At 39.7% G+C, this 25,026-nt stretch overlaps 1 long non-coding RNA gene across 2 annotated transcripts; it reads left to right on the forward strand.

Annotated features, from left to right (window-relative positions):
- Nucleotides 1–1,251: 1,251 nt before the first annotated feature.
- Nucleotides 1,252–19,430, forward strand: LOC125932665 (uncharacterized). Of its 2 annotated transcripts, XR_007460719.1 has the most exons (5): nt 1,252–1,398; nt 14,611–14,675; nt 14,927–15,092; nt 17,745–17,803; nt 18,914–19,430. It is a non-coding gene; the product is annotated as an uncharacterized LOC125932665 (long non-coding RNA). The 2 variants fall into 2 exon arrangements; XR_007460718.1 differs by lacking the exon at nt 17,745–17,803 and having other exon boundaries at nt 18,914–19,426.
- Nucleotides 19,431–25,026: the final 5,596 nt, after the last annotated feature.

Genomic DNA, 25,026 nt, shown 5'->3' on the forward strand with positions numbered 1-25,026 from the left:
AGCCATCGAGAAAATTAATAAACATGAGTATATAAATATTAAGTGCATTTGTGCAGCACAAAAAATACAAAAGTAAAATCAGGTTAATAATGTACAGGGAGAACAATTTCACAATTCCCATAATAGACAAAAGACCAACTTCCCTAATTTACAAAAAGTGCAGACAAATCAATAAGAACAAGGTTAACAATCCAATAGAAAACTGGGCTGAGAATACAGCTACTCTCAGAAATATAGATGGCCGATACACATAGGAGTGCAACCTTACTTATCACTATGAGATTTAAAGGAAGATAAATTGTTCACCTCTCGGAGAGTGGAATTTCTAAAGTTTGATAATACCCAATCCTAAAGCAGAAGTAAGGAAGTAAACACCTTCATACATTGCTAGTGTAAACTGGCACCATTTGGCAATTTGGTAGTATTTATTAACTTTTATAAAGCTTATATCTCGTTGTGCTTGCTTTGGCAGCACATATAATAAAGCTTATATCTCGTTAACTGGGCAATTTTGTCTCTGAATTTACCCGGATTTACACCAAAATATGTTCAAGGTGATCATTGCAACAGTCTTTGCAGCAGAAAAAAAATCAGAAACAACCAAAATGTCCCTCAATGAGATGGAGAAGAAGATGGCAGTTTGTGGAATAAATTACTGTACAGCCATTAAAAAGAGAGTAGGATAGCTCTTTCTGTACAGTATGGAAAGATGTCTAACATGGATTAGCAAATGAAAAAGGAAGTTTGAGAAGAGTATTAAAGCACTATCACTTTTGTGTACTTTTTAATAGTGTGTACATTTGCACTTTTAATTTTTTTCTTTAAAAAGATGGTGCTTTTCTTTTAAGGGAGGGGAGCTGGGCAGATACAGAAGAGAGGCTTTTAGTTTCAGTTTATACTTTTCTGAACTGTTTGTACCAGGTCAATGTATTCATCCCACCAATTTTGATTTCTCGTTATGCTTTTTAATATTTTCAAAGAGCAACTACGATTTGTTTTATTAACATATGGCCATTGAATAAAACCCTTAAAAATGCATAGTGCAAAATATATAGTAGCAATCACGTAGAACTTTTTAATAAAGTTAAAGTTCTTTACACCTCAAGACTCGCTGAGTCAGATGCCCAACCTCAGGACCAACCAGATCAGAGAAACACCCAATCTCCTCAAGTCTGAGAAGCCTCACCCAATCTGGGACTACAACTCCCACAAGACACAGAGGGATTAGAGGGAAAGGGGCATCTTGGGAAGTCCTAGTTACTTCCGGCCTCTGGGAGCCATCCCTCCGGAAGTGCTTGTGGCTTCTGTCTTGTTGGGGTTTTTTACAAATGCCTAGTCTTTAAGTGGGAAAGAAAAAACAGCTAAGGTCAGCAAGACAGAAAGGAGAAAAGTTGGAAGGTAAGAGACCACAAGCCTCAGAAGCACTGAGCGAGAATAAAAATTAGGCAGCCTATGGGGTGCCTTAGTGGCTCAGTCGGTTGAGCGTCTGGCTCTTGGTTTTTGCTGTGGTGGGTTGCAGCCCGGCTTTGGGCTCTGAGCTGACAGTGCGGAACCTGCTTGGGATTCTTTCTCTCTCCCTCTGTCTCTGCCCCTGCCCTGCTTGCTCGCTCTCTCTTTCTCTCTCTTTCTCTCTCTCTCTCTCTCTCAAATAAATAAATAAATAAATAAATTTTTAAAAAGAAAGGAAAAAGAAATTGGGCAGCCTATAGGTGAGCTCTGGGCAGCCCCTAGAGTTGTCCTCAGATTGGCCGCTCTCCTGCCTCTCGCTTTTCCTTACACTCTCGCGCCAAATTTCTGTCCTGCTAAACAAAATTGGCACTTTTTCCTTGCGGTTTTCTGGAACTCGAGCTTTCAAGGCACTAAACCCAAGTTCCAGAAACTGCTTGCAACCCTTCGTCCTGATTTCCCACAACGCAGGCCCCCATCCCCCTGCTTAGGCTGGGATCCTGGACACCATTTATCACAGGCACTGTGATAAAAAGGCCTCGATTTTATCTTAGCTCCTAGCTTTCAACTCCTGCTCCTCAGAATCTACTGCTCCATTCCAGCATGCGATCCAGCAGAAATAAACGGAGCCTGCCAGGACCTTAGACTCCAAATATGTCAGTGTCACCAATTTGTAAAACAACCTAATAAAATCCTTCCCTGGCTGTGAGAACAAAATAGCATTTTGAGACAAGTACAGGATATGTTAAAACAGAGTATTTTTGTTAAGTCAGACATCGAATAGAATTTGTGAAAGAGTCCTTAAAAAGGCTGTTGAAACATTGCTTTGAAGTTTTAATCAGTGATCCCGTTGTTAAAATGGTGTGTAGGGATATGGATGGTGGTGGGGAGTTTGTGCGTGTGGAAAGAGGGTATGTGGAAACTACTCAATTTTGCTGTGAAACTAAAATTCTAAAAAGTAAAGTTTTTATTAATTTAGAAAAATAATAGTAAGAACAGAAAATATAAAAACCACCATTATGGGGCTCCTACTATATGCTAGTGGTAAAGCTGCTTTGATTGCTGCTGTGTCTGACTCTTGAGCCGACTGTGAAGAAAATACATAAAAACACTACATCAAATTACCTGGCCAGAATTTTGGCCTATTGGAAAATGCACATGACAAGGCTGTTAGGAGACCTGATTTCTAGCATCAGCTCTCCACTGGCTCCTTGTTGAGCCATACTTCCTTGACTTCCTTGAGCAATGATTCTCAACCTTAAAGGCTCATACAAATGATCTGGTGATCTGGTTAAAGGCCAACTGCTGTTTCAGGATATCTGGGTGAAGTCTGAGATTGTGCATTTTTGACCATGACCCAGATGAAGTCCCTGTTGATCCAGGGATCACACTCAGAATAGCAAAGGACTTGAGATCCTTTCATGCTCCGACACTCACACTCGGTAGTTCTTTCCCCTCTAACCTTAGTGCCTCTACTCTCAAGGAATTATTAAAGGATCTGTCAAAAAGGAGAGTGACTAGCGGCACCTGGGTGGCTCAGTTGGTTGGGTGTTGGACTCTTGATTTCGGCTCATGATCTCAGGGTTCGTAAGATCAAGCCCCGCATCAGGCTCTGCAGTGATGGCACAGAGACTGCTTGGGATGCTCTTTCTCTCCCTGTCTCTCTACCCCTTCCATGCTTGTGCTCTCTCTCTGTCTCTCTCTCTCTCCCTCTGTCTCTCTCTCTCAAAATAAATTAAAAAGAAAAAGGAAAGGGGCATTACTAAAAATTCCTATCTTGAGACAAAATTAAAAATAAAAAATAACTATTTAAACTATGCTAGTAATGCCTCTAGAAAGATATACAAGTAAGAGTACTTTCCTTCAGAGAGGAACACTAGGTGGCCCAAGTACAGGCATGGTGGGTTAACTTTACTATATACTTTCATACCTTTGGAATTTTTACTAAGTGTGTATTTTCAATTAAAAAAAATTTTTTTAATGTTTATTTATTTTTGAGACAGAGAGAGACAGAGCATGAATGGGGGAGTGTCAGAGAGAGAGGGAGACACAGAATCTGAAGCAGGCTCCAGGCTCTGAGCTCTCAACACAGAGCCCGACGCGGGGCTCGAACTCATGGACCATGATATCATGACCTGAGCTGAAGTCGGACGTCTAACTGACTGAGCCACACAGGCGCCCCAATTTTTAAAAATTACTCATTTTAATGATCATTAAAAAACTGGTTAATATGCCATTTGTGAGTAAACAAGTCACTAAATTATTGGTTTGCATCTATTAGCATAACAGATTAAAAAAAAAATTTTTTTAATGTTTATTTTTGAGGGATAGAGAGAGAATGAGACACAGAATTCGAAGCAGGCTCCAGGCTTGGCTGTCAGCACAGAGCCCGATGTGGGACTCAAACCCATGAACCATGAGATCCTGACCTGAGTGAGGTCAGATGCTTAACCAACTGAGCCATCCAAGTGCCCGTAACAGATTTTTTTTTAAGTTTACTTATTTTGAGAGAGAGCACGAGAAGGGGAGGGGCAGAGAGAAAGAGGGAGAGAGAGAATCCCAAGCAGGCCGCTGATCTAGGGATCACACTTGGAATAGCGAAAGACTTGAGATCCTTTCAAACTCTGACACTCACACTCAGCAGTTCTTTCCCCTCTAACCTTAGTGCCTTTACTCTCAAGGAATTATTAAAGGATTTGTCAAAAAGGAGAGTAACTAGGGGCACCTGGGTGACTTAGTTGGTTAAGCATCCGACTCTTGATTTTGGCTCATGATCTTAGGGTTCATAAGCTCGAGCCCTGAATCAGGCTCTGCAGTGATGGTGTGGTAACTGCTTGGGATTTTCTCTCTCCCTCTCTCATGCTCTCTCAAAATAGATAAATAAGCTTTTTTTTTTTTTTTTTTTTTTAAAAGAGGGGCGCCTGGGTGGCTCAGTTGGCTCAATTTCTATATAACCGGCTCAGGTCATGAACTCAGGTTCATGAGTTCCAGCCCTGCATGGGGCTTGCTGCTATCAATGCAGAGCCCACTTCGGATCCTCTGTCCCCCTCTCTCTCTGCCCCTTCCACGATGGTTCTATCTCAAAATAAATAAATAAACTTTAAAAAAAACGGCGCGGGGGGGGGGGGGGGGACAAAGTGAATTGTTGGAGAAGCTATGTAGAAGCAGTGAGCTGACCAAGAAGGGAGAGAGACATAATTTATCCAGGTGGAGAGAAGACAGAGCAGTATAGGCCCGAGAAAAGACTCAGAAGAGATGGTGACCAGGACCCTGGGTATTTAAGCCATGCAGTTGCAAGACAACTGAACCCTAGCATTTTCCTCATTTAATTTTAATTAATTTTAAAATTTAATGATTTTTAATTTTAAAATCTGATGATTTTGCTGGCCCCTGCTTCATGATGTACAGGCGGTGATTGTAAAAATAACTGTAGCGATTTTGGGTTTTTCTCCACCCACCATTTAGCAAGAATTATGCAATTTCAAGAATTCAAACTTCTGAGTATGTCAGTTTCATTAGTTTTTTTTTAGCTCTCCTGCTGTGAAACAGCCACCAGCACTACCTCGTGATTGCCACTAGAGGGACTAGAACCAAAGGAATCATCAAGCTTCACTGTATTAGATTCCTACTGCATACTAGATTCTTACTCAACATTCTGCATTTTAAGAAACACTTTCTTTGAAGCATATTTCTTATTTATGCACTTTTAAATACTTTTAAAAATCAAGGCTCCTCTGAAAGATATAAAATTTAAAGAGTACTATTGACCATTATCCCCAATACCCACCAACAAAATAGCCACTTAATAATGTTGATTCCTTTTTTTTTTCCTAATGTTTATTTATTTTTGAGAGAGAAAGAGCGTCAGCAGGGGAGGGACAGAGAGAGAGAGAGAGAGAGAGGGAGACACAGAGACTCCAAAGCAGCTCCAGGCTCTGAGCTGTCAGCACAGAGCCCAACACAGGGCTCAAACTCTCAGACCGTGTGATCATGAGCTAAAGTCTGATGCTTAACTGACCAAGCCATCCAGGCGCCTCTATAATGTTAAGATGTTTGTGTGTCCTTCCAAATATTTTCAATTTCTATATGAATATATGTATTATTCTTTTTTTGTTAAGTTTATTTATTTATTTTGAGACAGAGAGAAAGCACACAAATGGGGGAGGATCAGAGAGAGAGGGAGAGAGAGAATCCCAAGCATGCTCCATGCTGTCAGCACAGAGCCTGATGCGGGGCTCAAACTCACAAACTGTGAGATCATGACCTGAGCTGAAGCCAAGAGTCAGACATTTAACTGACTGAACCACCCAGGTGCCCCAAACATATGTATTATTCTTTTATTTAAAACCGTGATCTATCTTCTGACTACCACTGTGACTTTATCTCCTACCACCTTCCCCCTGTTATGCAGACTGTATTCCAATCTTCAAACTTGCCAACTTGTTTCAGCTTTAGGACCTTTGCACTGACTATATTATTTTCCTGGACCACTCTTTTCCCACATCTTTCTCATGCGGGTGTCAGCTTATTTGTCACTTCCTCAGGCTTTTTGTGACATCCATCAAATAAATATTCCCTACTGAAGTCAGTCTCTGTTACCTTTGTTTATTTATGTGCTTGCATACTTATGCACTACTAAAATGTAATCTTTATGACAGCCAGAGCCATAGCTGCCTTGTTTACTTCATATCCCTAGATTCTAGAACATAAATTAGGGACTCAAAAGGTATCTGTTAACTGAATAAATGAAAAAGTGTTGTACATACTATTCTGCAACTTGTTTTTTCACTTAATATATCTTGTACAGGTTGTATTTTACTTTTTGTGGATAAGCTTTATTCTTTTATTTCAGTTATATTCTGTATTTAATTTTTTAGATATTCACATGGCTCAAAAATAAAACAATATAAAAAGGTATTCAGTGGAAAGTCTTGCATTTACTTCTACCATCTACCTAGTTCCCACTCAACCAGATAATCATTTATATTCATTTATTGTGTATCCTTCCTTATGCAAATACACATATATTTATTATTTTCTTCCTTTTTTACACAAAAGAGTGGCAGGTTATGTATACTGTTTCTATACTTCATTTGTTTAACCAAGCACAAACCCAGAATTTATATATGGATTTATAATTTATTTTACTCAATTCTCTATTAATGGACGTTTAGTTGTTTTCAATTTTTAATCACTGTTTTCAATTGTAATCATTGTTGCAATAATTATTTTCATGCTCAATAAATGTACAGTAGAATAAATTCCTGGAAGTGGAATGATTAAATAAAAAGGTGTGTGTATATTGAGTCATGAGCGATCTTACCAAACTTCCCTCTGAGAAGATTGCCTCAATTTATATCCCCACCAACAGTGTACAAGAGCACTAACTTTCCCACACTCTTTCCCATCATAAGTATTATTGACTTGAAAATATTATTTCATCCAATCTGATGGATGAAAAATGGTTGCTCATTGTTTTGATTCTCATTTCTTTAATCATGAATGAAGTTGAACACCTTTTCATATTTTAAAAATAGTTTTATTGATACACATTTCACATGCCATATAATTCACCCACTTAAAGTCTATTTAGTATATTCACAACCATCACCATAATCCATTTAAAAAAATTTTTTTTAATGTTTATTTTATTTTTGAGAGAGAGAGAGAGAGCACAAGCAGGGGAGGAGCAGAGAGAGAGGGAGACACAGACTCCAAAGCAGGCTCCAGGCTCTGAGCTGTCAGTGCAGAGTCCAACATGGGGCTTGAACTCATGAACCATGAGATCATGACCTGAGCTGAAGTCAGACACTTAACCAACTGAGCCACCCAGGAGCCCCACCATAGTCCATTTTAGAATATTTGCATCACCTCAAATAGAAACCTGCATCCTTTTGTTTTTGTTTTTAAGTGAGTTCTATGCCCAGTGAGGGGTGTGAATTCATGACCCTGAGATCAAGAGAGTCACATGTCCCACCGACTAAGCCAGCCAGGTGCCCCAAAACCTGTATCCTTTAGGTATTAGTCCCTTTTCCCCCTGTTGCCCCAGGTCCTAAGAAACCACTAATCTCCTTTCTGTCTCTGCATATTTGCCTTTTCTGGATATTGCATATAAATAGAATCATATGTGTTTTTTTATGACTAGCTGCTTTCACTTAGCATAATGTTTTTAAGATTCATCTATGAATTCAGCATGTATAGTGATTCATTCCTTTTTATGGTCAAATAATATTCTGTCATGTGGATATACATTTTTTAATCCACTTGCCATTGATGAACATTTCTGTTGTTTCCACCGTGTATTTTTATAGCAACATACAATTTTAGAGCAGCCAAGGACCTTAGGATTGTGAAGATGATACTACATTTAGCAAATAGTCTCCTTAACTACTGAGTCATTTCTGGTGGGTAAAACATTAGGCTGGGAAACACAACACTGAAAATATCAACCTTGCCACAGCAGGACTCTCTGTGTAATTTTAATGTTTCTTTTCTTTGAGCCTTAGTTTGTGTATTAGCTCAGGCTGCCATAATAAAATACCATACACTGGGTGGCTTAAACAACAGGAGTCTATTTCTCAGTTCTGGAGGCTAAGAAGTCTAAGATCAAAGTGATGGCCAATTTGGTTCCTTGGTGAGGAACTTTTTTCTGTCTGCAGATGGCCACCTGCTCACAGTCCTCATGTGGCAGAGAGAAGGAGCTCTAGTCTCTTTCTCTAAGTCTTCCTTGGAGATACTAATCCCATCATGGGGCTTCACCCTCATGACCTCATCTAAACCTAATTACCTCCCAAATACCCTACCTCCAAATCTCATTGCAGTTGGGCATTAGGGCTCCAATGTGTGAATTTGGGGGGAGAGAGAGGGCACAAGCATCAGTCCATAACAGTTTCCCAAACTTAAACTCACTGCTACCTACACATCAACTAAGGAAGAACGAAATAGGATCAAGATCTTGAATTTCTTAGAGAAACGCTTACCCAAAAAAAGGAAGTGGAAAAAGCTAACTAATGAAGAAATAGGATAACTTCTACATAGTTCCTGTGGAGTATATACCTCAAATATGAATCATGCTGATATGTCTGTCCTTGAGTTCTTACGACAAACTAAATTAAGCAGTTAGACTTATAATAGATAATTTACTAAATAAGGTTATTTAAATGCAATAAGCATTCGCGTGGAAGATCACCTAAGAAGTATCACAAAATGCGGAACCACAGGCTATGCCTACTGTAGTAGTATTTCTCAGCACTGGTATTTTGAATTTTTTTTAAATGTTTATTTGTTTTTGAAAGAGAGAGGGCGGTGGACAGAGGATCCTAAGCCAGCTGGTGGCAGCGAGCCCCAATGTGGGGCTCAAACTCACAAACTATGACATCATGACCTGAGCCGAAATTGGAAGTTCAACTGACTAAACCACCCAGGTGCCCCAGCACTGGTACTTTGGATGACACAAGGTTAAGACTGTCTCATGCATTGTAGGATATTTAACATTCTGCTGCTCCAAATTAATAAATGCCAATAGTGGTCTCCAATTATTGTGACTATGGAAAATTCCCACTTACTATTTCCAAATGCTACATGGGGGTGAGGTAGTACTGATGAAATATTCTAGTCCAGGTCATGTATTATATAAATGAGGAAAACAGTCCAGAGAAGTCATTGAGCCAGATGATCTGACTTCTTCCCAAATGTTCTTTCCATTGTTGTATATAACACTTGCTCCTCACTCTCACTACTCAAAGTTAAAGGAGGAGCCGTTCTCCACTGAAATCCTACCCTTACTTGCCCACATCTTTCTTGCCTTTCCTTTCTATCCCTTTTTTCTCATTTTTCTTTTTTTTTTAATTTTTTTTCAACGTTTTTTATTTATTTTTGGGACAGAGAGAGACAGAGCATGAATGGGGGAGGGGCAGAGAGAGAGGGAGACACAGAATCGGAAACAGGCTCCAGGCTCCGAGCCATCAGCCCAGAGCCTGACGCGGGGCTCGAACTCACCGACCGTGAGATCGTGACCTGGCTGAAGTCGGACGCTTAACCGACTGCGCCACCCAGGCGCCCCTCATTTTTCAATACAATAGTCCAATTAAACCATTTCATCCATTTATTTTAACACATTTATTGGACACCTAATATGTTTCATGTTCTGGACTAGGGGCTAGAAACACAGTGGTGAACAAAACAGACATGGCCACTACCCTTGTGGATAAACTGAAAGCGATGAACAATTTTAAAGTAGAATAAACGCATATAGATATATAATTATTAATTGTGATAGTGACAGAAATGAAAAGAACAAAGGGAATTGGAATTTGGAATTGAGGCACAAGGGAATACCTCTGAGAAGAAGTAACACTTAAGATGATGCCTGAAGGCCAATAGGAGTGAAGAGGAATACAGCTGAGCAAAGACCCTGAGTTGAAAGGTGCTGGGAAAGAAGGCCTTTGTGGATAGAACACCATTATAATGAGCACAGGGTAGAGTTGGGAGACAGTGCTGGAGGACTGACTGAGAGGGATACAGGGCCTTGCTGGCCACAAGAAGGAGTCTGGATTTTATTCCAAGAGTAAATATCCAATTTGTGTCTTAAATTTTCAGTATATGTGCTGCCGCAGTGAGCACTGTGTCTTAAATTTTTAAAGAGCAGGGATGCCTGGCTGGCTCAGTCAGAAGAGTATGTGACTCTTGATCTCAGGGTCATGAGTTCAAGCCCCACGTTGGGAGAAGTAGAGATTACTTAAATAAATAAACTTTAAAAATAAGTAAATTTTAAAAGATCACTGTGATAAAGCTCATGATGTGAGATTCCATTTCAGTGAAGTGCAAGAACTGGCAAAACTGATGTAGGATAATAAAAGAAGAGCAGTTCCCTGATGAATGGGGAGAGTGGGAGACTGAAGGGCATAAAGAAACTTCCTGGGGTGATGATGGCCATATGGATGTATTCATTTATCAAAACTCATCAAAATGTTAAGCTAATATTTGTGCATTTTACTGTATGTATTTTTACCTCGATTAAAAACATAGAGGTCATTCTGGCCACAGGTACTTTAGAGAAGCAGCTTTGTCAGTGGCGAGTTGACAAGCCAAGAAAGAATTCAGAGCCAAACTCTTAAACAAGCAAGTGTTTAATAGCAATTCAAACAAAGGTACATTCTGGAGACGAAAAGTGGGCACGTCCAAAGGTGGCAGATACCCCAAGAGGGATCAGGACTGTTTTTCTTTCTTTTTTTTAAATTATTATTTCTTTTAAAATGTCTATTTATTTATTTTGAGAGAGAGAGAGAGAGGGAATGTGTGTGTGTGCGTGGGGAAGGGGCAGAGACAGAAGGAGAGAGAGAATCCCAAGCAGGCTGACAGCACAGAGCTCTATGAGGGCCTCGATCTCACAAACCTGGACATCATGACCTGAGTCAAAATTAAGAGTCCAAAATCAACAGTTGGGCACTTAACCGACTGAGCTTTTATTATTTCTTTTAAAGCAGTCTCTATGCCCAGTGTGGGCTAGAACTCACAGCCCCCAAGATCAAGAGTCTAGGGCTTTACCTACTGAGCCAGCCAGGTACTCCTTTTTTTTTTTTTTTTTTTTTTTTTTCCTTAAATGTTTATTTATCTTTATGCTGGGTTCAAACCCTCACACCACGGGATCATGACCTGGCTGAAGTTGGGCACCTGACAGCCACCCAGGCACCCTGCCAGGTACTCATTTTTATGTTTAGGTAGGTTTTGGGTCATACTGAGGGTGGTTCTTGACCAAGGTTGCAGCCAATCAGCTAAGGGACTCCTCCTGGTTGAGAGGGGCAGTTTGGAGCCCTCTGTGGTCTATGTCAGAAGTGTCAAGGCAACTTCTCCCCGCCCCCAGGGTGTAGAGGGTAAAAACCACAATGTAAATATATCATAATGAAGCTATAGGTTACTGTAGAGTCGTGATCCTAGGGAAGACTGCATGCATCTTTTGGAACTTGGTTTCTGCCCTTTTACCTGTTGGGTAGCATTTCTTCCTCTTCATATCTAACTGCGTAGTCTATCAGTATCAGGTTCAAACTACATAAAATTGAGGTTATAGACTTTCTTTAAATGTTTATTTATTTTGAGAGAGAGGAACAAACCAGGGGAGGGGCAGAGAGAGAATCCCAAGCAGGTTCCATGTGGAGGAGCCCAGTGCGGGGCTTGGACCCACAAACTGCGAGATCATGACCTGAGCCGAAACCAAGAGCTGGATGCTTAACCTTAACCTATGAGCCACCCAGGCGCCCCATAGACTTTTTTTTTTTAACCCAAGGCCCAGAAAGATTAATAAGTTAGACTCTCTCAGGCCTCAAAAAACCATTTAGTTCATTTAAAACTACTTTGCTCTAAAAGGAAGGGGGTAGGGGGAGGGAGTCAACTAGTAAATATGAAGAAATACCTTCTACATAGTTCTTGTGGAATGTATGCTCCAATTATCAATTATGCCTAACACCACATCTACTCTTGAGTTTTTACTGCAGACTAAATCCAACGTTTTGACTTATAAATAGAATATGTTAAATTCATTGAGTGTCTGCCTGGAAGTTAAGACTTGGGCTTCTCAGTTCTCTACAAAAGTGCCCATCAGTGGAGCTTCACAGGATACTGGAATCAGCTGGGCAGCTTTAAAACTATTACTGCCTGGAACCCCCCACCCCACCCCACCCGGATATGTCAATGTACTCAGTCTGGGGTCCAGCCTCAGCATTGAAATTTTTAAGCAGTCCAAGGCCAGAAAGTAGCCAAGGTTGGAAACAAATGCCTGGGCAATTCCACCTGGATTTCTTTCTTCTATCTTTAAAACGACTCCCATCAAAGATTGACTGAGCATTTTTGCATAATAAGGGCCCTAGAAACTGCCATTGCCTTCTATTGGATTATTTAAAGAAAACTTTAAGATTTAGATTTTGATACCTTCCCAATCCCAAGTCTCAAACTGTTTTAGTGCTGACCTGGAATCAAACTGCTCTCCAGTGCCCTTTCCCCACTTTTGGGGCTCTGAGGCCCAGATTACATCTCCCTCTCTGGATATAATCTGCTGGGGGTTCAGTGCCCCATTCCCCTTGGCAATGCACTAAGTTTGCTTTTGAGTGTGTTTTCTGATTGACCTCTTCCAGCTTGCTAAGTTGAAGGTTTTTTTTGTCTCCCATATCCAGCTCTCTTTGGCCTAAGAGGGAAGGAATTAATGAGAGAACAAACCCTTCCTCCCTCCTCTTTGCCCAGAAAGCTAGATGGGAGAATAGGGGAACTGCAAATCCCAGTTCAATGGGGTCAGTACAGACCAATTACATTGAAGCCTCAGGCAAAGCAAAACTACCTCCTCTGTCCTGTTGTGGTTTATTTGAAGGCACATTAATGTTTGCCCCCACATTCCCCTCAAAAAGTCTCCCTCAACTTGTTCAGGATTTATGAAATTTCCTCATCTCCATCATATCTGTATAGTGTCCCCAGAGACTTAGTTCATCACAATACTCATTTGTTGGGCACCTACCAAGTGCCGGGTTAAAACATTTCCAAGTCCCGATATTTAATTTACAGAATAAAGTGCTCTCTGTAAAACACATCCAACCGTGTACGGTACTGTTTTTTTTTTAAGTGTATTTATTTATTTTGAGAGACAGAGAGTGCAGGGGAAAGGCAGAGAGAGAGAGAGTGAGAGAGAGAATCCCAAGCAGGCTCCTTGCAGTCAGCACAGAGCCCAACATGGGGCTCGAACTCAAGAAGCATGAGATCACTACCTGAGTCAAGATCAAGAGTCAGCCACTTAAGCAACTGAGGCACCCAGTACACCCAGTACCTTTGTTCCTTGGACCGTGCAAATGCACTGTTTGAGAATTTGTATTATAAAATGGTGAAATCCTGTGATTAAATGTTCTTTTGAATATGTAAATATGGATATAATGCAAACTTCCTAAGTAAAAAATTCAAGAATGCATGATTTCAGAGCTGGGGAGCTGAGTCCATTGCAAATATTGTTGATACTTTAGCTGCTAAACAAAAAACATTTCACCACTGACCTTTATCCAAATTAGTCTTGAAAAATGTGATGTTTGAATTGACGTGAGATCTTCAGGAGCACGGATGTTGTTTAAAACAAAATGCATAATCCTATGTTTGAATTTTCTGTACATGAGTCCATTTCCCCATCTGAACTGTGAATTCCCAAAACTCAGGAACCTGCTTCTCGTATCAGCATACCCTTCCCCCAAGTACAGAACCAACGTTTACATGAGGTAGGTGTTCAATAAATCTGTGTTGGATTTATAGTGCTTAGAGAATGGTTCATTTCACATGGTAATTTCTGAAGTAATGTGGTGGTTAAAAGATGGCCTCTGGGAAATAAATATACTGGAGAATTATGAAGCAACAATCTGACGGGTTATACTGCCCTCTCCAGGCAGAGGGACACCATTTCTGGCAGACCAGAGTCTCTGGAGCCCATTGAGAGGCCATTATCTACTTTTCTATTACCTGCCTCACCTGGTGTTAAGGAAAGGGAGGAAGAGAAGAATAAAGATCATGAGATACAGTCATTGACCAGGATTAACTCATATTCTAGGGCTGAGGTCTTCAAACTGGAGTACTGGAAGACTTGACAGGGAATATGTAGGTATATATAATTTAAGGAAATTATATGCCCATACCGTCACCTATACCTTTTGGTAGCCTGATTCAGGCTATCCTTCTCCATTTCCTTTTCATGACAGCTTTCATACTTACAAAGAAAAGTCACGCCCACCTTGGTCCGCAATACTACTGCAGTGTAACAATGTCCCCAGTGTGACAACTTCTAAGATGCCATACAAATGGACAGTAGTTGGAAATGGACCAATTTAATGTTTTATCAAGATTCCATAAGCCCTCCTTAGCTTCCTGCCTTTTCCAGACTTAAACATATTTCTGTTAAGGGTGGATCACTGATTTATAAATGGGGTATACTGGCCTTGGGATGTTCTGAAATCAGTGTGGACAATGGGAGCAATGGTAATTCGTGTTTAACCTAATTTCTTTCATCCTTCAGCTATTGTCCAAGAATGTCTTTTCATGAAGGAAAGTCTGAGAAAAGCAAAGAGAACTTAAGTTAGAAATATTGAAAGGTTTAAAATAGCTTTAGTATGAATTTAAGTTTTAAAAATTCTCTTTCGTCTATTACAGCACTAATCCCCAGGATGTGTCATTAGCTGGAAAGAAAATACAGTTGAGTAGCTGAAGTAATGCAGGTTAGTAAGGCTGATTCTTTTAAATATAACCAGAAATTTTCCTTAGAATGCCTTTTTTTTTTTTTTTTTTTTTTTTTTTTTTTTAAATAAACACTCCACCAAATGTGGGGCTGGAACTCATGGCCTGGAGATCAAGAGTCACATGTTCTACTGACTGAGCCAGCCAGGAGAACCAAATTTTTTGAGTTTTTGACACTGTATAAAACCTATAGATAAACATTTTACATAACTTATTTTAAATTTTCTTTTAGGGTTTATTTTTGAGAGAGAGAGCACGCACAAGTGGGGCAGGGGCAGAGAAAAGAGAACAGAAGATCCGAAGCAGGCTCTGTGCTGACAGCAGCAAGCTGGATGTGGTGCTTGAACTCACGAACTGAGAAATCTGAAGTTGGACGCTCAACCAGCTAAGCCACTCAGGTGCCCCTTATGTAACTTATTTTCGATTCTGTGTTGTGGATTATCAAATACCATAGTTACCACATGTCTTATTAAATCATATCAAAAAAACTTCTTCCCTTACTACAAGCCATCTGTGTAAGTTTCTGATGTTGCGTAAAGTTACCATGAACCACACACTTGGTAGTTCTAAACAGCATACATTTATTATTGCAGTTTCCATGGTTACGGAGGTTTTAACTGAATCTGCTACTCAGGGTCTCACAGTCTGCAGTCAAGGTGTACTCTGGGGGGTTGGTCTCATCTGAGGCTTGGGGTTCTATTTCAAGCTCACTGATTGTTGACAGAATTCACTTTGGCAGTTGTAGGACTGAGGAGCCACCTTTCTTGCTGATGACAGCTGGGATCCACTCTGTTCCTAGAGGCCCCTGCAGTTCCTTGTCAGGTGGCCAGCTCACAAGGTGGCCAGGTTACCTCTCAGAAGCCAGCAGGAGAATCACTCCAGTGAGCTAAAACAGGTTTATAGAGGGGCGTCTGGGTGGCTCAGGAGGTTAAGCATCCAATTCTTGATTTCTGCTCAGGTCAGGATCTCATGTTTTGTGAGATCAATCTCCCCTTCCGGCTCTGTGCTGGCAGCACAGATACTGCTTGGGATTCTCTCTGTCTCTGTCTCTGTCTCTCCCTCTCTCTCTCTGCCCCTCCTGCTCATGCTCTCTCTCTTTCAAAAATAAGTAAACTTTTATTTTTTTTTTTTCAACGTTTTTTATTTATTTTTGGGACAGAGAGAGACAGAGCATGAACGGGGGAGGGGCAGAGAGAGAGGGAGACACAGAATCGGAAACAGGCTCCAGGCTCCGAGCCATCAGCCCAGAGCCTGACACGGGGCTCGAACTCACGGACCGCGAGATCGTGACCTGGCTGAAGTCGGACGCTTAACCGACTGCGCCACCCAGGCGCCCCTCAAAAATAAGTAAACTTTTAAAAAATTTTAAAACAGGTTTATGCAATGTGAGTTAATCAAAGGAGGAGCTATCCTGCCTATTCATAGGCCCCGCCCATACCTGGGAGAAAGGATGATAGATACAGAAGGGCAGATATTCTAGAGAATATCTTAGAATTCTGCCCTCCCCTCCACCATCTTCATCTCATTCCCATTTTTAAAATGTTTAGAGGTGCCTGGGTGGCTCAGTCCGTTAAGCATCCAACTCTCAGTTTTGGCTCAGGTCATGAATTCACAGTTTTGTGGGTTCCAACCCCACATCAGTGTCAGTGCCGCACTGTCAACCACACTGTCAGTGCAGAGCCTGCTTGGGACTCTCTCTCCCTGTCTCTCTGCCCCTCCCCAGCTCATTCTGTCTCTCTCAAAATACATAAACTTAAAAAAAAATTTTTTTAATGAAATGTTTAAAAATTTCTGCCTTCTATTACCAAAATACAAAATTGTATTTTAGTGGCTAGAGCAGCTGATTAATTTTTAGCATGATAAAACTTCTTCTTTTTGCTACAATACACAGGGAAAATGTGATGATGGTGTCTAGAAAAATTAGCAGAATAATTTAGGATCCATATTTAACTAATGGAATTATTTCATAATCCTTATTTAACTATTCCATCAAAACTATATCAGAGACCAATATGCATATATAAATTTGCTTAAGAATGCCACATTTTTATAAATAATTTTAGCTGTATATTATATTGTATTATTATAAATTAAGTAATAAAAGCCTTAGATAAGGATCATGTTGAGGCATCTGGGTGGCTCAGTTGGTTAAGCATCTGACTTTGGCTCATGTCATGATCTCATGGTTTTTGAGTTCAAGCCCCATATTGGGCTCTGTGCTGACAGCTCGGAGCCTGGAGCCTGCTTCAGATTCTGTCTCCCTCTCTCTCTGCCCAACCCCTGCTTATATCTGTCTGTCTCTCTCTCTCTCTCAAAAATGAGTAAATGTTAACAATTTTTTTAAAAAGATCATGTTTTATCATTATAATAAAAAATAGATTAATTTATATTACATAAAAGTTGATTTAGTCTTATTTGGTTGCTTTTAATAATCTGTTTAAATTATACATTCTTAGAAAATTTTTTTCTTGAGGGGCACCTGAGTGGCTCAATCGGTTAACCATCGGAATTAGGCTCAGGTCATGATCTTACAGTTCATGAGTTTGAGCCCCACATAGGGCTCTGTGCTGACAGCATGGAGTCTGGAGCCTGTTTGGAGTTCTGTGTCTCCCTCTCTCTCTGCCCCTCCCCTGCCCCTGCTCACACTCTGTGTCTCTCTCTCAAAAGTAAATATTTTTAAAAATTGCAAAAAACTTTTTTCTTGATTAAATTTATCATTTCTGAATCAGCACCTGACTTAAACCCACAAAGTTCAAGGGAGAATATCCTCTTCCAGAAAGTAATGTGCTTCCTAGAACAGGGTTTTGGCTGCTTGGAATTTCACCAGTTACCTGCAGGTGATATTTAATCTTCATGGTGATTTTTCTTTCATAAGAATATGGTAAATTAATTGCAATTTTAATTATCTACTTTATTTCTTTTCTTTACTACTACCATCATAAATTTAAGTGATGTATTAATTTAACTATTTAGTGGATTTGCAGTCTAACTAATACACACACACACACACACACACACATATTTTAAAATAATCTCTATTCCCAACGGAGGGCTTGAACTGAGGACCATGAGATCAAGTGTCGCATGCTGTACCGACTGAGGCAGCCAGGTACCCTTAACCAGCTTATATTTTAATTATAATTGCAAGAGATGCTATATTTCAAAATCTCACCTACCACACAAAAAAACAGTTTTCTCATGTGAATGCCTTCTGAATGAATGATAAGTGATATATTCCCCAAGTTCTATGTGGTCAGGAATTGTATATTTCTTCTCCATGTTCATACCCATTTATGCATCATTATGTACTTGGTTGCCTTTTTTTTTCTTTTCTTTTCTTTTTAAGTAATCTCTGCATTTGACATGGGGCCTGAACTCCAGACCTCAAGATCAAGAGTCACATGCTCTACCAACTAAGACAGCCAGGCACTCTGTATCACATTATGTATATAGTGGATACTTTGTAGTATTGATGAAATGATCAATTGAAGACTAAGTAAAATATATTTACTTTTTAATATACTTTTTAATGTACTTAAAATATACTTTTTATTTTATTTTATATTTTATGAAATATACTTTAATATACTTAAAATATAAAAATATACTTTTTAATATACTTAAAAAGCTTATCACCAAATAGGTGAGATAATACAAATGCACAAATAACTATTATGATGCAAGATGTGTAAAGTAAAAAATATCATGTACCAGTTTCTATAGAAACAGAGAGAAATATTCAAATATGAAAATAAGTGAAGATTTCAAGGTAGAATTAATATTAGTGGTAAAGGAGATTTAAAAAATAGGTCCCAGGGTGCCTGGGTGGCTCAGTCATTTAGGCATCCAACTCTTGATTTCATCTCAGGTCATAATCTCACAGGTCCATGAGTTTGAGTGCCACATCAAGCTCCAAGATAAAAGTGTGAAGCTTGCTTGGGATTCTGTCTCTCTCCCTCTCTCTCTGCTCCTCCCCCATTAATTCTCTCTCTGTCTCTTTCTCTCTCTCTCTCTCTCTCTCTCTCTCAAAATAAATAAATAAACTTTAAAACTAAAAAATAGGCCCCAATAAAGTTTTAAATCAAACATATTTGATATTATTTGAACCAATAAAATTAGGTAGAAATGTCTGAGGGCTCCATAAAAGAGGTGTAAGTGGCAAAGATGTTTCCGAGAAAACATTATCACCTGGATTTCTGTCCATTTCTTTATTCTTCAGGGGCTGGCCTAATAATCACAGCATACCTTGATTTTGCTCAGGGGACTTCAACATGTCTTTGAGCTGAGCCAGTGCCTCTTCAGAAACCCACAAGGTAAGCAGAAAGCAGATCGTTCTGATCCATTATCTCTCAAGTATGGGGTAATTATTTTGAATGAGTAAATACCATGCTTCCCAGCATTAGGAATTGGGAAAGATAGGAGAGAATATTACTCATCTTAGTTTCCTCCTTTGGGTTTCTGACTCTTCCTTTGAGGCACTAGTACCAAAACTTACTTGGCTATAGGAATGATTATGAACTTTATGATTCATTAAAAAAAACATTTATTGAGCTCCAATGTTAATGCTAGACATCGAGTAAAAAGCTGAAGCCAAAAGTGAAAAAAAATACGTGGTCATTGACCCTACAGAGTGGAAAAGAGGAGACATTCATTTAAGTTTTTTTTTTTATTAAAAAAATATTTTTTAACATTTATTTTTGAGAGAGAGAAAATAAGCATGAGTGGGAGAGGGGCAGAGAGAGAGAGGGAGACAGAATCCAAAGCAGGCTCCAGGCTCTGAGCTGTCAGCACAGAGCCTGATGCGGGGCTCAAGCATGTGAACCATGAGATCATGACCTGAACCAAAGTCGGACGCTTAACCGACTGAGCCACCCAGGTGCCCCCTCATTTAAGTTCTTATAACATTATTAAATATCTTTGAAAGTCTTGTTATATTTTAAATAAGTTATTTAGAGATGTAACAGTTTGTATTTTAGTAATTTGTGAGTTGATCTTATGAAGCGTGAGTGATCAAGTGTTTTTTTGTTTCTTCATTTATTCTTTCTTTTTTATTGAGGTATCATTGACATATAATGTTATATTAGTTTCAGGTATACAACCTGATAATTTGATATGTGTATATATCGGAATATTGTGAAATAATTACCATAATAAGTCTTGTTAACATCTGTCACCTACACATTGTTACAGATATTTTTCTTGTGATGAGAACTTTTAAGATCTGCTCTTAGCAACTTCCAAATATACAATGCAGTATTATTAACCATAGTCAACATGCTGTACAATACATCACCCAAGACTTATTTATTTATTTTTTTACTGTTTATTTATTTTTGAAAGAGAGAGACAGAGAGTACAAGTGGGGGAGGGGGAGAGAGCCGGAGAGAGAGAGAATCCCAAGAAGGCCTGGCATTGTCAGCATGGAGCCCAACGCAGGGCTTGATTTCACAAACCGTGAGATCATGAACTGAGCCGAAATCAAGAGTCAAACACTTGACTGACTGAGCCACCTAGGCACCCCAGTAGTGTGGTTTTTAGAATGTAGCAAAAGCTACAATTTCCTCAGGAAAATGAGGTTGGTTGTGAGGTTCAAACAAGAACCGTGAGAAGAGGCTTAGAAACTGTGAAAGGTACTCATCACCATTAGTAGTAGTAGTAGTAGTATTAGACCCTGTTTTAGAGCCTCCCCTAGTGGTAATGAGCTGGGAAGTGTTTAATATATTAAATATAAATATATGCTCAACCGACTGAGCCACCCAGGCGCCCATAAATATAACTATATGCAATATACTTTACTCGGAAGACAAATCAGCATTGTCTTCAATAGTATCAAGAAAAGCATCAAATTTGGGGCGCCTGGGTGGCTCAGTAGGACAAGCACCCAACTTTGGCTCAGGTCATGATCTCACCATTCATGGGTTTAAGCCCCGAGTCAGACTTTGTGCTGACAGCAAGCAGCCTTAAGCCTGCTTCAAATTCTGTGTCTCCCTCTGTCTCTTCTCTGCCCCTCCCCCACTTGCACTCTCTCTCTCTCTCTCTCTCTCTCCCTCTCTCAAAAATAAATAAAACATTAAAAATTAATTTTTAATTTTTTTAGGTTTATTTACTTTGAGAGAGAGACAGTGCAAGTGGGGGAAGGGCAGAGTGAGAGAGAGAGAGAGAGAGAGAGAGAGAGAGAGAGAGAATCCCAAGCAGGCTCCACATCTCCAGTGCAGAGCCTGACGCGGGACTTGAACTCACTAGGCAAGATCATGACCTGAACCGAAACCAAGAGTTGAATGCTTAACTGACTGAGCCACTCAGGGACCCCACATTTAAAAATTTTTTAATGTTTTATTTATTTATTTTGAAGGAGAGAGAGAGAGAGAGAAACAGAGAGAGCATGCCAGCAGGGGAGGGGCAAAGAGAGAGGGAGACAGAGGATCTGAAGTAGCATGTTTGCTGTCAGTGCAGAGCCCTATGTGGGGCTCCAACTCATGAACCATGAGATCATGACCTGAACCAAAATCAAGAGTCCAAGGCTTGACTGACTGAGCCACCTAGGCACTGCTAAATTTTTTAATTTTTTAAAAAATTTAAGCATAGCTGACACACAATGTGACACACATTTACACTAATGCAATTAGTTTCAGGTGTACCAGGTAGGGATTCAACAAGTTTGTATGTTACATTATCCTCACCACAAGTATGGCTCTTATAAAATGTTCTTACAATAGTTATCACAGTGCATATGAACATAACTTCTTGTTGAGAAATGAAGACATTTTCTGAAAGAAAGTAAATCCAATTTTGCTGGTTAGATTGATAATGAGGACTAGCTTTGAAACTTCTTTATCTGTTGGGAATTTTCTATACCTATACTGACCAACACAGTAGGCTTTACCCATGTGTAGCTAAGGTTGACTGTGGAATTGAATTTTTTTAAGTTTATTTGTTTATTTTGAGAGAGAGAGAGAGTGTGCACACACACATGAAAGCAGGAGAGAGAGAGAATCCTCTGCAGGCTCTGTGCTGTCAGCGCAGGGCCTGATGCAGGGCTCAGACTCATGAACAATGAGATCATGACCTGAGACAAAATCAAGAGTTGGATGCTCAACCAACTGAGCCAACCAGGTGCCCCTGGAATTGAATGTTTAATTTAATTTAATTTTTTTGAGGGAGAGAGTGCACAGGGGGTAGGGGGAGGGAGACGGAAGAAAGAGAAACCCAGGCAGGCTCCCTGCGGTCAGTGTGGGAGCCTGATTCCACAAACAGTGAGATCATGACCTGAGCCAAAATCAAGGGTCAGACATTTAACCGACTAAGCCACCCAGGTGCCTCACAGGAGAGAGAGAATTCCAAGCAGGCTCCATGCTCATTGTGGAGCTCAACACAGGGCTCCATCTCACCACAGTGAGATCATGACTTGACCTGAAATTAAGAGTCAGACATTTAACTGACTGAGCTACTCAGGTGGCCTGATTTTTCAATTTTAAAGTTAAAAACCAAAACAGTGTAAATTTTATTATATTTTTGAAATGATATTTCTATATATTGATCTCAATGAAATACATTTTTAAATTCATTTTACCAGTCTCCTTTAACTTTTTTTTAGTGTGGCTACTGGAAAAATTAGAATTATGTATGTGACTCACATTCTGTTTCTGCTGGACATCACTGTTCTGTACATTGTCTGAACTAAATCTGGAACTTCAATGTTTCAACAAAAATATATTCAAGCTATTTGATAAGATAAAAGACTGTTACCAAAAATGTTGTATAGAATTTAACAATATTTAATATTCTAACCTTTCCTTATTAAACAAGGTACCTCTAATAGAAGAAGATTGGATACAATTTGCTAAACTTTCTCACAAAATGAGAAAGTGAATGACTCTAATAACTGAGTAACAATTTTTTTGGGGGGAGTCAGGTATTTTCTAATTCTTTCCTACCAAAATCCAAAGGAAGAACTAATACAATTGGTAGCTCTTTGATCATTAAGAATAATTTTTGAAAATAGAAAATTATGTGATTTTTGGTATATAACTAGGAAGAAGTTCAAAGAATTGGATGGCAGCAATAACAAAATTTCTTCCATTTATGTCTACCCATATATGTGGACAAGGTTTCTCAGAGCTGATTGATGTTGAATCTGTCTCATTCTAGTAATAACTAATATTCATTCACAGATACTTAAGCTAATTGAAAAAAAATTTTAAGTCCCATTCGTGTCAATAAGATATGCAATTCTGGGCTGCCTGGGTGGCTCAGTTGGTTGGGCATCTGATTTCGACTCAGGTCATGATCTCACACTCCATGAGTTCAAGCCCTGCATCAAGCCCTGTGCTGACAGCTCAGAGCCCCTCCCCTCCTCATGTTCTGTCTCTCTCTCTCCCTCTCTCCTTTAAAAGTAAATAAACATTAACAAAAAATTTTTAAAAAGATATGCAATTCCAATAAATTTTTTTTCTTTCTTTTTTTTTTTTTTTTTTTTAAGTTTATTTATTTTGAGAGAGAGAATCACAGGCAGGCTCTACATTGTCAGCCCAGCGCCCCACACAAGACTTGAACTCACGAACCATGAGATCATGACCTGAGCCAATATCAAGAGTTGGTCCCTCGGGGCGCCTGGGTGGCGCAGTCGGTTAAGCGTCCGACTTCAGCCAGGTCACGATCTCGCGGTCCGTGAGTTCGAGCCCCGTGTCAGGCTCTGGGCTGATGGCTCGGAGCCTGGAGCCTGTTTCCGATTCTGTGTCTCCCTCTCTCTCTGCCCCTCCCCCGTTCATGCTCTGTCTCTCTCTGTCTCTCTCTCTGCCCCTCCCCCGTTCATGCTCTGTCTCTCTCTGTCCCAAAAATAAATTTAAAAAAACGTTGAAAAAAAAAATTAAAAAAAAAAAAAAGAGTTGGTCCCTCAACTGACTGAGCTACCCAGGCACCCTAAATTTTATTTTTTCTTAATAATTATTTATCATAATTATATTAATGTTATTTTAATCAATTGTATAATAGTAATAATGGTAACAATATCTCAATCCAGAAGAAATGTTTTTAACACTCAGGTGGTTTTTTAAATGAAATTATATGTATCAGTATATATAGTACAAAGGTGTGATATGTGATCAATAAAAGACTTCAAGAGGGGTGCCTGGGTGGCTCCGTTGGTTAAGCATCTGACTTCAGCTCAGGTCATGATCTCACAGTTCATGAGTTTGAGCCCCACGTCGGGCTCTATGCTGACAGCTCAGAGCCTGGAGCCTGCTTTGGATTCTGTGTCTCCCTCCCTCTCTCTCTGCCCCTTCTTCCCTCTCTCTCTCTCTCAAAAATAAACAAACATTAAAAACATTTTTTAAATAAATAAAACACTTCAGGAGTTCTGGTACTGGGCCAAGATAGAGTAATCCCACTACAGCCTATCTTTCTCAATGATTACAACTAAAAACTCTGGACAAAATACATAAAGCAACTATTTAAGGACACTTAAAACATAGTAGCAGATAGATTGAGGAGGGGAACCAAAGCTGAAGAAAAACACATACAGTTTCCCACATTTTCCTCTTTTTTCTCTTTGTTTTGACTCAAAGACAGCCACATAACTGTACATAACTGTACAGTTGATACAGGTATCAAAAACCCCTAGAGAAATCCTACATTTCTGGTCAGAAGAGCAGGAAAGGGGTTCCTATAAGCAAGAGAGTATGGAGCAATCCTCCTTGTTGTTTTTTTCTTTTGCCTTACCCCAAGGACAACCCCAGTCACAGAGCTGTATTGTGGTGGCAGTGGCACAGGCATTTAAAATCCCAGTGAGAAACCTTTCAGTCCAGAGGAACTAAGATAAAGTGAACCTATGATCTGAAAGTGTGTGTGTGTGTGTGTGTGTGTGTGTGTGTGTGTGTGTGTAGGGAATCCCCCTTATGTTTTTCTTTCTTTTCTCTCATTGCTTTGCCCCAATGTTGGTCCCAATCATGCAGAATTATGTGACAGCTAAACCTCCAAGACAAAGCTCATTTTTCTAGTCAGAGAACTAAAGAAGGGGACTGTGATAGCTGGAGAGTGTGGGGAAAATCTGAATATGGGAGAGGTGGAGAAGAGACTCCCTTATTTCTGATTAATAAAAGTGATAAACCTCTGGCAATACTGACAAGAAAAATGGGAGAAGACACAAATTATCATTAACAGGAATGAAAGAGGGGAAACATTACTACAGACTCTACAGACATCCAAAAGATAATGACAATACTGCAAGCAAGTCCCATAAATCAAATTACCAAGAGAAATAGACCAATTCTTTGAAGGACACAAAGAACCAAAACTCACATAAGAAGAAATAGATAACCTGCATAATTCTATATT

The sequence above is a fragment of the Panthera uncia genome, chromosome D2 (genome assembly GCF_023721935.1).
Source record: "Panthera uncia isolate 11264 chromosome D2, Puncia_PCG_1.0, whole genome shotgun sequence".
NCBI lineage: Eukaryota > Metazoa > Chordata > Mammalia > Carnivora > Felidae > Panthera > Panthera uncia.